Source organism: Macaca mulatta, chromosome X (assembly GCF_049350105.2).
Source record: "Macaca mulatta isolate MMU2019108-1 chromosome X, T2T-MMU8v2.0, whole genome shotgun sequence".
NCBI lineage: Eukaryota > Metazoa > Chordata > Mammalia > Primates > Cercopithecidae > Macaca > Macaca mulatta.
Genome location: NC_133426.1, coordinates 9,144,022 through 9,157,777, shown reverse-complemented (window position 1 = coordinate 9,157,777; position 13,756 = coordinate 9,144,022). Strand labels below are relative to the sequence as shown.

Below are 13,756 nucleotides of genomic sequence, written 5' to 3'. Positions count from 1 at the left end.
ACCACTGCACTCCAGCCTGGGTGACAGAGTGAAGACCTCATCTTAAATAAGCAAATAAATAAATAAATAAATTTTAAAAAATAAAAGGAACAAAGAAAAAAGAAAAGCCATCGTCTTTCATACTCTACTTCCATTTTCAGCTGTTTTCTCCCTTGGGAAGTTTTGGTTGCCCATCTCAGCTGGACTTGGAAAGCAGGGAAGGTGAGAACTCTCCAGGGAAGAATTCAAGCAAGAAGTGGGAGTGCCATCCAAGCCTCAGGTCTCAGGGCCAGGGCCACGAGCTGAGAAGACAGAAACACACTGGTGCCACTAAGCTTCATGCCAAAGCAACTGGCAAGCGTGAGAGTGGCAACTCCAACGCTAGAACTCAGCCATATAGCTGGAGGCTTTGGACCCCGGGGGCCCCAGTGGGCTCTGCCTTATTTCCAGGCGATGTAAGTGCCGGGGTGAGGCGGTGCCAGTACCAGCACTGCCTCATCCCACTGGACTTCTGCCTTGTCTAGAAAACGTAAGGGCTACAAGTGAATCTCAAAGATTCTCTCCCAACTCTAAAATCTTAGGAACCTGTGAAATGTCCGGTAAGTCAGGCCGAGTGTCCAGAACTGGCACTCACGAGGCTCATTTGTTCAAACCTCACGAGCCTCAAATCCCTGTTGAGAAAGCTGTTTGCCCTTAGGACTGTGCTCTGTCTTTACCACCCCGACTGCAGGGCCCAACATCTGCCCAATGAATGAGCGGACAGACGATCTTAGTGCTGTGAGAGCCAAGAGCGACAAAGGGGCTGAAATCCTGAGTAAAAGGGAAAATTCTGTAAACGTTGTGAACATTTGTTTGGAGAAAAAATTCTCAATAATTTTTGAAGCTAACTTTGCACAGAAGACTGTAGTAGGTTATTCAATTGTTTTGTTCTTTTGAAAGGGAAAGGCCGACACTTCCTATATGTCTTGAGGCAGGAGCACGGAGAGACAGCAGCAGTTCTGAAGTTAACTGGAAGATTAACACAAATGTATGGTGCAGGTGGGAGCTGAGGAGGCTTGTCCATTAGGGGCTCAGGAACTGTCTGCATTTGATTGCAGGGAAAACTGTTTTTCTGTTCAAAAACACAATTAAGAACAAAAAAAATAGGTATGTGATTCTTCATTATTTATTTTTGGGACACGGCCTTGCTCTGTCACCTAGGCTGGAGTGCAGTGAAGCCATCATGGCTCACTGCAGCCTCTACGTTCTGGGCTCAAGTGATTCTCCCACCTCAGCCGCCCAAGTTCCAGGAGCTACAGGCATGCGCCACTACACCTGGCTAATGTTTGTGTTTTTGTAGAGACAGAGTCTCACTATGTTGCCCAGGCTACAGTAGTAATACTTTCTAATGAACTGACTGCTAAGCTGTTGAGAGTCTCCATTTGTGGGCTCTGATGGCTCCAAAGATAGACCATGAACATAGCTAAATCAACAAGTAATTTTCCTAGCATTTTCCGATAGATGATTATGGACTCAAAAGGAGTTATTCTCTGACCAAGGTGTCCATCCATGGGTGTAAAAGACAAAGAGGGACGTACATGATAGGCAGCTTCTCAGACGGTGCCCGTGAGCCCTGGCATTCACACTCCAGTACGAGCCTGTCCCACATTTACCAGGTTGATCCACAGGACCAAGAGAATTGCTGCACATGACGATGCATCACTTCTGCTGCAGCCACACCCTAAGTGAGCCTGGAATTGACCCTCCAGCCCCACACGAGGTCTCAAAGGCTGCAGCACAGGCTGCAACCTCACGAGAGACCCTGAGCCAGAACCACCTGGTTATGCTGCACCTGGATTCACGACACTCAGAACCCGTGTGAGATCATTAATGTTTGTAGTTGTCACCTGCTGAGTTTTGGGGTCATTTGTTACACAGCAATCAACAGGTAACTGATAGAAGGGCTGAAACTGGAGTGCATTGGTGGAAATGAGAGAATGTGGCACAGAAACTAATCCAAAACATCTGCTCCCCCTCCAAGCCAATAATTATTGTTTAATTTGACTTGTCTGCCTTCAAGCAAGCACGCAAACAAAAGCCCTAGCAAACAGACTGGATCTGTCTTGCCACCACAAATTAGTCTGTTTTTAGTAAAATCTTACTCTACTGGGTTAATAATTTACCTTCCAGATTCATGCAGCCATAGAAACCAGACTGATTTTCTTTGTTCTAAATCCCCAGAGAATAATTTGCTCCACTTACCTAAGCATTTCCATGTCTAAATGGTATACATGACATTTTTAATCAGAAGAAAGGCCCCTGCTTAAAGTTCTTGATTTACTATGAGGTAAATCCTAAACTCGTCTGATTTATTTTGGCAAATTCTTGACATAAAGATGCAAGAAGCTGTTCCATCATATTGCATGAACACGGAAGAACAGATTCACCTGAACGAGAGAGACCCTCTGTGGCTTTAAACTGCTTGTATTACCTCATATAACAGAATTGGGATTTTTTTCCTCCAAAGTAAAATTCCAGTTTGTGTGCTTAGCTTGTTTATGAGTGTGACATCATACCCAGAACAGGCGGAACTGACGGATGTTCACATGCTCATTATCTGGGACTCCAATTATAAAGCTGGATCTCATGTGCAGGCTCTAATGAGGATGTGCAATCGTATCTCCTATCTTCACAACTACCACTGGAAGCTGATCCTGCGTGGCCCTGAGTCATGTCACCTGGGTGACACGGCACCCAGGTTACCTCCTGCTTACCACGTGACGCCGCCACCACCAGGCGAGGACATTCCAGGGTCAAGGCTTCCCTTAACACTCTGAGACTTCCAAATACAGAACATTTCTGAGCGGCCGTTTGCTTGGCTTAGCATTTCCCTGAAAAGAGCCACAGAGTCTTGAAAGATGTCTCACTTTGCACCCAAGCCTCTCCCAGAGGATCATTTCTTCCCGAGAAAACCTCACAAGACTCCACGGGAAAGGCCTTGGATTCCAAACACAGAAAATCCAAGGGTGAAATGTCTTCTCTTCCTGACCCTCTGCAGCCAGAACAGGGCCAGGCTCAGAAGCCCTGCTGGTGGCTGTGACCTCGCAGAGTTAATGTTCAATGGTTGAATCAGAGAGGATTCCAGGGACACAGGCCAGCAGCGCTCGGCCAACATCCCAAGCGGAACAGCGGCCTCCTTCACAGCATTCCCGTCTTGTCACGTGGAAAAGCCCACGCGCAACAAGTGGCCAAGAGCAGGCTCTCAGACCCAAAGCCACCCCGCACCCCAAACTAGGCCCTCTACACATCACAGACATCTCCCTACACCTCTGACCCGGCCAACACAAGAAGTTACCTCTTGAGGGAGAGAGAATTTATGACAACCCAGATCAAGTCCTGCTTCATTTACTCAAAAACTGCCCTTCTGCTAAGAGGACAGTTGGCAGTCCACTGGCAAAAAAAAAAAAGGGCGGGAGGGGGGAAGTGAAATAAAAAGTCCACCCGGCTAATTCTGACTTCTGTGTCTGGCTTTTGACCTTGCTGCTTAACAGGCTTCTGTTTATCAGCAGCCATGGTTCTACTGCCCTTTCACGCAACACTGCCCTTGGAGCACTGCCGCATTTACACATTAATTTTACTCAGCACAAAGAATTTCTTTGGCCACCCTGCCAAAGTGTCTAATGGCCAGTGGGCCTGGGTCATGTGTGGCCACAGAGCCACCCTGGAGTACACCAGGGGAATCAGAAGGGTGGAGTGGGATGGGGTGGGGCATGACCACTGTTATGGGGTGACCTGAGTCCACAAAAATAACACGCTAAAGTCCTAATGTGCAGCACCTCAGAACCTCACTTGGAACAAGGGTCATTGCAGACACAGTTAGTTAAAGTAAAATGAGGTCAAGTCGCAGCAGGGTGGAGCCATAGTCTAACATGACTGGTGTCCTTGCAAGAAGACAGAGACACCCAGGGAGGCCATGTAGTCACAGAGGCAGAGAGGGAAGCGATGTGCCCACAAGCCAAGGACTGCTAGCCAACACCAGAAGTAGCAAGGGGATGCAGGAAGCATCCTTCCCTGGAGGCCTCAGAGGTAGCTGGGCCCTGCGGACGCCTTGATTCTGCATTTCTGGCCTCCAGAACTGGGAGACCATACAGGTTTTAAGCCAGTCAGTTGGTGGCAGGTTGCTACAGCAGCCCCAGGAAACAAACCACCACCAACATGGTAAGCTTCAACCCTCCTCTTCCAAGGAAACTGCAGGTAGGAAATGGCCCCTCTGCTGAGCTCTGGCCCTGGGTGTCAACCTCTGCAGTCCCTTCCAGATGGTTACCAAGCTCAGCCTGGGTCCAGCGTGCATCTACCGTGTCCCTCCGTGTTCTGTGAGAGTGTGCAAGATCCAAAATCATGGACTTGATATTTTAGTGATAACCAACTCTTGTCCACAAATGTATACCTATAAATAAGTACATCTGTGTATGCAACTGTTAAATATATACGCGGCCATACATGCATTTACAGATCTTTTAAAACAGTACAATTGTTATTGTATGCGACATCACTAGCTAATCATTCTAAAAACAAAGGTGGTGGGTGGGTTTCAGATCAATAAAAGAGATCCCGGAACAACGGCTTAGCCTGGACCCGAGGGACCTGTGTCACCAAACCACAGAATGGATGTGAAACCATTACTATAATGAGTTGTTTCTTCCTTCCCAGTAATGAGTCCTCCTGAAGAATTAATTAAAAATTCTGCCATGACTTCTCTTAAAGGAGAAGGATACACTTCTGGAGAGGATCAGGGAAGCTTGAATCCGAGAGCCAGCCATTCACCTGCTTTGATGCTCACCTTCCAGGATGTCTGAAAAGTAAACAAATCTTCCTTTACTCCAAGACTTCTCCAATGTATCATTCAATGATTTATGCACTGGGGCTTCTCGTTCACAACGACTGCTCCCAGGTGGATGAAGACAATCATTTCAATATTTAATCAAGAACTCAGTTTGATTTTAGAAATTCTAGATTCTATTGCTATTATAAAATAAAAGATACTTAAAATCATTGAGACTTTCCTGACATTTCCAAAAGGGAGAAAACTCAGACTCATCATTTATTAAATAGCACATATCTCATGAGTTAAAATTCAAGGAGTTTGTATACGGGCAAAAGATAGTGAAATTTTAGTCAACTCTTCCCAATACTCATCATCCATTTAGTGTGAGAAAGTCACCTGTGCACTTTACCTAATTAAGCAACTGCAATTTATACATATATAAAGTATATATTAACATTCAACTTCAAGCTACTCCAGGCAGATGAGCCCTGCAGCCAGGACCAGCTACTGTTGTTCTGATTTTCATGTTTCCCAACTCATAACCTCCCACGACAAAGTTTTCTGAGCCCCATACCTCAGAATCAAGAAGGGCTTCTAAGGGATACAAAGCGTGGCTGAAAACTACTCAGCATGGTCAAGAAACCGGAACACTGGTGGCAAGCTAAGCTGAAATGCAGATAGTCCCTATCTCAAAAAAAAAAAAAAAAAGGAACTTGGAAGACACAGCCAGGATTTCTACTCAATGATCATTCATTCTACATATTATAACCTTGATGTCACCTAACTGAGGCTTAATGGTAACAACATGAGCCATTCTAGACAGTTCTATATATGAGAGCTGTACATAGCATAGAATATCGCTGTGCTTATAACCACTTCTTTCAAAAAGACAGCATTTGCATGAAATAATAAGAAAAAAATGGAAACAAAATCATACTGTAATTATGCCTTTGACCTTTTGCGGACAGATAGTGTCAATATTCCTTTCTTTTTGGTTTTTCAAAACACAGTCTTGACCTGTCGCCCAGGCTGGAGTGCAGTGGCGCAGTTTTGGCTCACTGCAACCTCCGCCTCCCGGGTTCAAAGGATTCTTGTGCCTCAGCCTCCTGAGTAGCTGGGATTACAGGTGTGTGCCACCACGCCCAGCTAATTTTTTTGTATTTTTAGTAGAGACAGGGTTTCGCCATGTTGGCCAGGCTGGTCTTGAACTCTTGGCCTCAAAGTGATTTGCCTCCCAAAGTGCTGGGATTACAGGTGTGAGCCACTGCGCCCAGCCAAATAGTGTTGATAGTGTCAATATTTCTATCTAAAATGAACACACAGCTCCAGGCTACGCTGCAATTCCAAAGATCTCATTCAATGGGATTCCTTCCTGCCCACCTGGGATCTGGCACCTCCTCACCTGAGTGGCCAGAGGGGTGGAAGGGAGCCCAGATCACAGTAAAAGAGAAAGCGGGATCCCAGAAATGTAAAATGGGGGGCGCTGATGGAAGATACCACGAGGCCTCATGTCCTTGAACTATAATCATCCCCAAGTCATGCTTCTGGATGAGTAAAGGGGTCTGCCTCAGTGACTGGCTTCCAGGAGCAGGCAAGCAAATACTCATTCTGTCTCTACAGAGGCTGCCCAGGGCCGAACAGCTACCCCTGTATATTTGCAATTCGTAGGACAAGGAAACCACCCACATGTACCTAGCCCAGGGAGCGTGTCCTTGCCACAAGATACAAACTCTCACCCCAAAACCCCTTCCTGAAGATCTCCACAGAAACCACACGGGGTCACTGGAATCCCTCTCTATATGACCCAGATGTCTACACTGGCCCAACTGTATGGACAGACATGAGTTGGAAAAAGGGGACAGTGTTGGCCTGGGTACCACCCTCCAGGCCCCAAATGCTCCCCTGCATTTCTGTCCTGGTCTGTGCACTGATTTGCTCACTATGGAGACTCTGACCTTGCCACTGCCCAAAGGTAATACACTAAAACACTGATTTATTTCATCATCTTCCGTTCAACAAAAATTCCAGTGGTCCCCAGAGCACCTGTAATCAAGTCTGCATGCCCTGACCCGTTTGTTCTCTCTATTCCAAGAAGATCACCTCTGGATAAAATTCCCCTTCTTAAAGGCTCAGCTGAAACGCCAGCACCGTCCTTAAGCCTCTGTCATCCTCTGGAATGGAAGCAGACCTTTCTCTCTGCTCCCATGACACAGGGTTTGTACACTGACTAAATTGAACATGCTGTGCAGACGGGTTTGGCTGTGTTCAGGCCTGTCCTACCCAATTAGACCATAAAAAACCCTTCATTTATTGTTACACCTAACATTATAATAACACCATATAAAAAAGCTTTCCCCAGGCCTAGGGAAAAGCAGGCAGGCTATGGTCCTCTCCAATTTTGTTTGTCAACAAGGATTTCCAGAACCAACTGGGGTCAAAATGGCTCAGCTAAATTGAGAGGTAAGTGCTTTTCTGTGTTACAAAGGAACAACATCATTCTCTCTGGTGCTTTTCCAAGCTGTAATGTCCTATTCTATGGTCCGGACATTTGTGTACCACCCCCACCCCCAATTCCTATGTTGAAACCTAACCTCCAATTTGTGATGGTGTTGGGAGGTAAAGTCTCTGGGAGGTGATGCGGTCATGAGGGTGGGACCTCAAGAATGGGATTAGTGCCTTGTCAAAGGGACCCCAGAGAGCTCTCTCACCCCTTCCACCATGTGAGAACACTGCAAAAAGATGCTGTCTGTGAGAAAGCAGACCTCACCAGACACCAAAACTGCCAGCGCCTTGATCCTGGACTTCCCAGTCTCCAGAGCTACGAGCAATGCGTTTCATTTCTTATAAGCCACTCAGTCTACGGGATTTTGTTACGGCAGCCCGATCAGACCAAGACATCTTGCCAGGTTTCCATCGTAGGCAGTTAAAAGCAAACGAAGTCCTAGTGAGTGTTATTGATCCAATGGAAAGAGATACAGCTGTGTCAAACAGCGATTGCCCATCCTGGATTCAGGTTTAGTGTGTCTACTGACAGAAGAGAGTCACCGGCTGTCCCGCCCTCTCCTAGGCTTTGGGGTGGAGCACATTCTGATGAACAGTCACAGCGAGATTAGCATCACTTCATTTCATAAAGACGCTCCCCAAAAAGAAGTTTCCTGGTATTCTAACATATAATGTATTTTATTTTCCAATCAGATTTTGCTTGTAAATCACAAAGTCTTATCTATGGGCAAAGTTTGTGGCATATTCATGTATTCATGAATAATCTTTTTTTTTTTTTTTTTTAGCTTTAGCTTTGGGGAAACCTATATGCCAAAGTCATTAAATCCATTGTGCCAGAAGTAGTAATATGGCTGGAGCTTTGTATGAGGAAATGGGAGAGAAAATGAGAGACTCTGAAGAGGACATTTCTAGCAGTAATCAACTGATCTCTCTACAAAACTCAAAGACTCTAGGCTGGCCACTTCTGCCAAGGGAATCTATCTGCTTTTGTGTGTGTGTTTTTCTCTCCTTTTCACTGCAATGACCCTGCCCTGCTGAGAGGACCCTCCTCCAGCAAGCCCACCCTGGTAAACTTTTCCCAAGCTGGCGGCAATGAAAGCAGAACCTTTTAATTGACGGTGTTGTGGGTTCAAGACTGCCCCTCCCAAGGCGTATGTTGAAGCCCTTACAACTGGTACCGGGGATTGACTCCTTATTGGGAAACAGGGTCTTTGCAGATGTGAACTCATCAGGATAGAGCTGTAAGCCAATGTGACTGGAGTCCTTATAAAAAGGGGAAATTTGGCCAGTCGCAGTGGCTCACACCTATAATCTTAGCACTTTGGGAGGCTGAGGTGGGCGGGTCACCTGAGGTCAGGAGTTCGAGACCAGCCTGGCCAACATGGTGAAACACCGTCTCCACTAAAAATACAAAAATTAGCCGGGTATGGTGGCACATGCTTGTAGTCCCAGCTACTCGGGAGGCTGAGGCAGAAGAATCGCTTGAACCCAGGGGGCGGAGGTTGCAGTGAGCCAAGATCGTGCCACTGCACTCCAGCCTGGGTGACAGACAGAGACTCCGTCTCAAAAAAACAAAAAAAGAAAGTAGGGGGGTGGAAATTTGGACACAGGGAGAAGGCCGTGTGCAAATGAAGGCAGGTATCTGGGTGATGCAGCTACAAGCCAAGGGACGCCAAAGACTGCCAGCGGCCACCAGAATCTGGAAGGCAGGCACAGGACAGATCCTGCCTCAAGCCCTCAGGAGGAAGAGCCCTGCTGACATCTTGATTTTGGACTTCTGGCCTCCAGAACTGGGATACAGTAAATGTCTATTGTTTTAGCCACTCCAGCAGCACTTTGTTATGGCAGCCACAACAAACTTATGCACATGGCTTTGCCTTCCTCTTTCTTCACTGACCAGAAACAGCACGAGCTACTTATGGAATCCATCCAGATCTGGCCAGGCTTGGACATCATCCAGTGCCACCTGGGCAGTGAGAAGTGATGCCCAGGGTAGCGAGCAAACCCTGCATGGATCAGGCAGAAGTACAGGCTCTGGCATCTTAAAAAGAGATTCCTCAAGGTTTCAGAGGTCAGGCCTTTTCTTTTCTGGGTAATGAGAAAACTAGCTGAAGCACAATATTCTTCCTCTTTTCCATTTCTGTAAGTTGAGGAGTTGCCATGCTGGGTGCATCTCATGGACTGTAATATTTGGGGAAGGCTAGTAACAGTAGATGAGTTTCATAGGCCCGCCATAACAAAGTACCACAAGCTGAGTGGCTTCACAGAAACGGACTCTCTCACGGTTCTGGAGTGCAGAATTCAGAGACATCAAGGCGTCAGTAGGGTTGGCTGCTTCTGAGGGCTGTGAGGGAGAATCTGTTCTGAGCCTGTCTCCTTGGCTTGGAGGTGGCTGTTCACATGGCCTTTTCTCTGTATGAGTGTGTCCAAATTTCCTCTTTTTCTAAGGATGCCAGTCACACTCAGTTAAGATCCTACCTCCAAATAAGCTCACATTCTGAGATGCAAGGGGCTGGGACTTAAATACATCTCTTTCGCAGGACACAATTCAGCTCATAACAGAGACATTGACTAATGCATGAAGCCCAATCCGTGGCCATCATTAACAACACTGGAGCCGGGACACTGACTAACGTGTGAAGCCGCATCAGTGGCCATCATTAATAACCCTGGAGCTGGGACACTGACTAATGTCTGAAACCTGATCAGTGCCACTCATTAACAACACTGGAGCTGGGGTTACAGGCTGCCTGGTCATTCCTCTCTCGGGCTCACATGAGTAGAACATCAGAGCCTGCACCGCCAGGAGCAAGGCCATGCCGACGGCTGTCTGGCAGCACCGTTCCTAAAGGACACGCCTGGCTCAAGGACTGCTGGGTATAAATATTTCCCATAAATGTGGGGCATTTCATGCATTTCTTTCTTTTCAAAAGCACTCTGTCAGCGCCTGTAGCTTTTGGCATTTAGAATCCAGTCTGGCCAGTGGGCAGCTGGAAATGCGTGTGGGCCAAAGGACTGCAAGGAACTGGGCATTTACTGCTGTTCCCAATTAATGCCTCTGGGAGGAAAAATGCTCACGGCATTTCAGAAAGGAGATGAAAGGCAAAGACTTCTGCAGAGTCAAAAGGAACTTCAGTGGCAGAGGCGGTGTAGACTTGAGTCTTCTGAAACAGACCACTACACCCACTCTCTAAAATAAAGCAGTGAACAGCATGCTGGGTTTAAGGAGAGCAGCAGGTACTTCAACGCCCTGCCCGTTCTCCACATGGCTCAATCTTTTCTCAACATTTGATCTTTTCTCTACTTTTTTGTCCTTAGGTAGCTGTGCCTAAAGCCCAAGTCTTTTGGACCCATTTTCTCCTCTTCTGTGGGGGTTGAACTGTATTTCTAACTTGCTTTTTCCTGAGTCTTCTATCCACTTAGGTCTCAGCTCTCTTCCTTTTACCATCAGGGGCTTTCATGACTTTTTTCTTAGGAATATTTGAGAACCAATGTCAAACATTTATGGCCTCAACACAATTATTTATAACTGGATACTCCAGGCATGGTTAGCATTACAGGAAACCATGGGCCATGGGCTTTAGGGTCCTCCAGCATAGTTCTAGCTCTTCTTCCTTTATGACTTCAAATCGGCATCTAAAATAATATTAAAGTAGCATGACCCAGAAAGGCTTCCCTGGGATCCTTACTCGTGGGTTCTCAGAGACCACCACGGAACCCAGGGCACTGTGTCAGGGGATGGCTTCTACCTGTGCCCCTACAAAAAGCCAAGGCAGCTCGCAGGAGTCACGTCTCTTTCCTGAGCTCAGAGGGAAGGAGATTAAATGGTTGATTTCAGAGTCTCAGTTTAGGGCAGTGGTTTTCAACTGGGGGTGATTATGCCCCCCAAGAGGCATTAGGCAGTGTCTGTAGACATGTTTGGATGTCACCGGTGGAAGAGGGGAGGTGCTTCTGCTGGGTGGATCATTCTTGGCTGTGGCAGGGAAGGGCGGGCTGTCAGTGACCGCTGCATTGTAGGATGTTGAGGGGCATCCCTGGTCTCCACCCACCAGATGCCACTACCCCTCCCCTCCAAGGTGACACCAAAAATGTCTCTAGATATTGCCAAATGTCCCCTGGGGAAAGACTGCCTCTAGTTCAGGGCCATACAACCTACCAGTCTAGGCAGAAGGCCAATTTTGCTGACCCCTTGTTTTCTATGGATAGCTGGGATTTTGGAAGGCTGGCCTATGTAACAATTACAAATATTTCTTATTTTGCCTTCTACACTCAAGCAACTCGCGAAGAGTCCCATCTGAGTCATCTTTAGTTCAACATTTTCATATATTTTGAAAAGACTTTACATCTAATCTTCACTGATGAAGCCACACGTCTCTGCAATATTCTCCCACACTGGCTAATACAACAGTTTCGTTCCACAGTAGGCTAAACAATCTCCTTGTGGTTTTATGTACAAAATAATTTATTTTGTTTAGCCCAGGTAAATGGTGTAATGTTATAAAGTCTAAACAGGAAAAGAAAAAGACAACACACTTATAAAATTTCTGTGTATTTGATTTTTAGCTCTCCTTATGTTGAAGAGAACACCTTTGTGGAAACAATTTGAACATGAAAACAAATTACCTAAGACTTCTGGAAAATATCTCCAACACTTACTGCATCATTTCAGGGTATATTATTTTGAACATATCACAGAATGATGCTCCATCTTACTCCACCCATTCAGATGTGTAAGATACTGTTGCCAAAATCTCAGCTGTGCAAATCGGGCACTGTGTTAAATTATTTTGCTGGTGACAAACCAATTCGGGTGCTGGTCCACTTAAAAAGAAAAATACCTCCAATTTATAAGCCATACTGCCTTGCACGGAAGGCTTTGAGTGCTTAGTCCACCCTAAGGATTCAAGCTATAATTAAGGTTTCCCTTTCATCTTTGTCTCCATTTTGCTAAAAGCCAGTGAGACACCGACCAGAAGGGCCCTGATCAGCGGCTCTCAGGAGCCACATAAGCAGGTTCGGGAGGGAATTATTATGTGAACCCTCTCCATCGAAAATCTGAAACAAGATTAACATCTGGGCAAAGAGGTATTTACACTTCAAATACACAATAATGAGTTCCCTCTAAAGGCAGGGTCAGTCACCAGGCCGGCACCCAGTGGAATCCACCTGGAGTGCACTGATGCAACCTGATTGTTGGCCAGGAAATCTCTGCTTTTTGAGTCACTGGCCCCTTTCCCAGTTCTATGTGGGCTTGGGTGCACCACATTTTCGACAGCGTCTTCTCCCTCTGTTAGAGAGGGCTAAGAATCACCAAGTCCCTCAGAGGGGCGGAGGGAAGGTCCCCCTCACAGGTTCTGGGGACCCCTGTGCCAGCTGCAGGCCTGGGAGCCTGAGGAGGAGCCGGGGTCCACACCCCACTGCACAGTGACGCTGGCTCTGCAGGAGACAGGAAGAGCCAGTGCCTTCACTGTAACCTAACCTTGGAAACCCTGGTGCTTCCAGACTGGTAGTTGACCCAGCGGGGAAAATGAAATGTGAACTTTTGAAACCTCCAAGATCGCTACTTGAGAGGTTATGCGACCAAACAGATTAAATGCAAATAGGGGTATCTGGAGGGATGGGGATGAAGGATAAACCAAGAAGGACACAGGTATACACCGGTAATTCAAGAGAGAAAAAGAAAATAAACCCATTCAATCAGGACTACCCACTGATTCTAAGGAGAGTTTTTTCTCCTCTTCTAAATCAGGATGAGGGGAAATGAAAACCATTTGAAACAACAATTCACTTATCAGACTCCTGTCTTCCCTAAAATATCTGGCTCCAGAATTTTTTTTTCTAGAGGCTCTCATCTTATAGAATGTAATGCAGTGATCCCTTGTGGCTAAAATCCATTTCTTGTGGATTCTCAAGAAGTTGGTTTCCAAAACGATTCTCACCTTATCTGGGCAAGAAAGACACCGATAGAGATGGCCGGGGATAAAGTTCCTATAAATGATAGTTCCTGTGAAGAATGAGTGTAAAACCAAGATGGGAGGGAGCAAAACGTCAACATGAAACATTTTCATAGACAAAAGTTCCCAAGACCAAGTACTATCCATACCAATCCTATCAAGTTCCAGCTATTTATTCTCCTAGAAATTCCTGAGAACTAAAACATACTAAGCTCCACCTAAAAATGTGTCTGCACACAAGTATCCCTTTTAAAATAAAGATATCTAGAACTAGGAGAGTTACTACACCATGACGCACTGACAGAAAAACTGTTTGAGGTATATTCTTGGGAATTTCACACAAGTTAATCTTGACAAGGTACCCTATATTTTATAAACATAATTTTCATTTGCCCTGGCGCATTAAGGCCACTCTATATGTGATGCACAATAACAGCACCTTTTTGAAAGCTATATCCTAAGAAATGCATTTCCTCAAATAACTGCCTGCCAGCAGCCTCCCTGCATCCTGTTTTAA

General features: G+C 46.1%; 1 protein-coding gene across 5 annotated transcripts in view; it reads right to left on the bottom strand.

The window, feature by feature from the left end:
* TBL1X (transducin beta like 1 X-linked) overlaps positions 1-13,756 on the bottom strand; it is a 255,616-nt gene that overhangs the window by 113,946 nt on the left and 127,914 nt on the right. For 2 of the 5 annotated variants that reach the window (XM_077988391.1, XM_077988392.1), the window contains one exon: positions 4,734-4,810. The exons of 2 other annotated variants lie outside the window; for them this stretch is intronic. The gene's annotated coding sequence lies outside the window, so the exon portion shown is untranslated. The remainder of the gene's footprint in view (positions 1-4,733; positions 4,811-13,756) is intronic. One more of the 5 variants, XM_028842124.2, reaches the window with a different exon arrangement.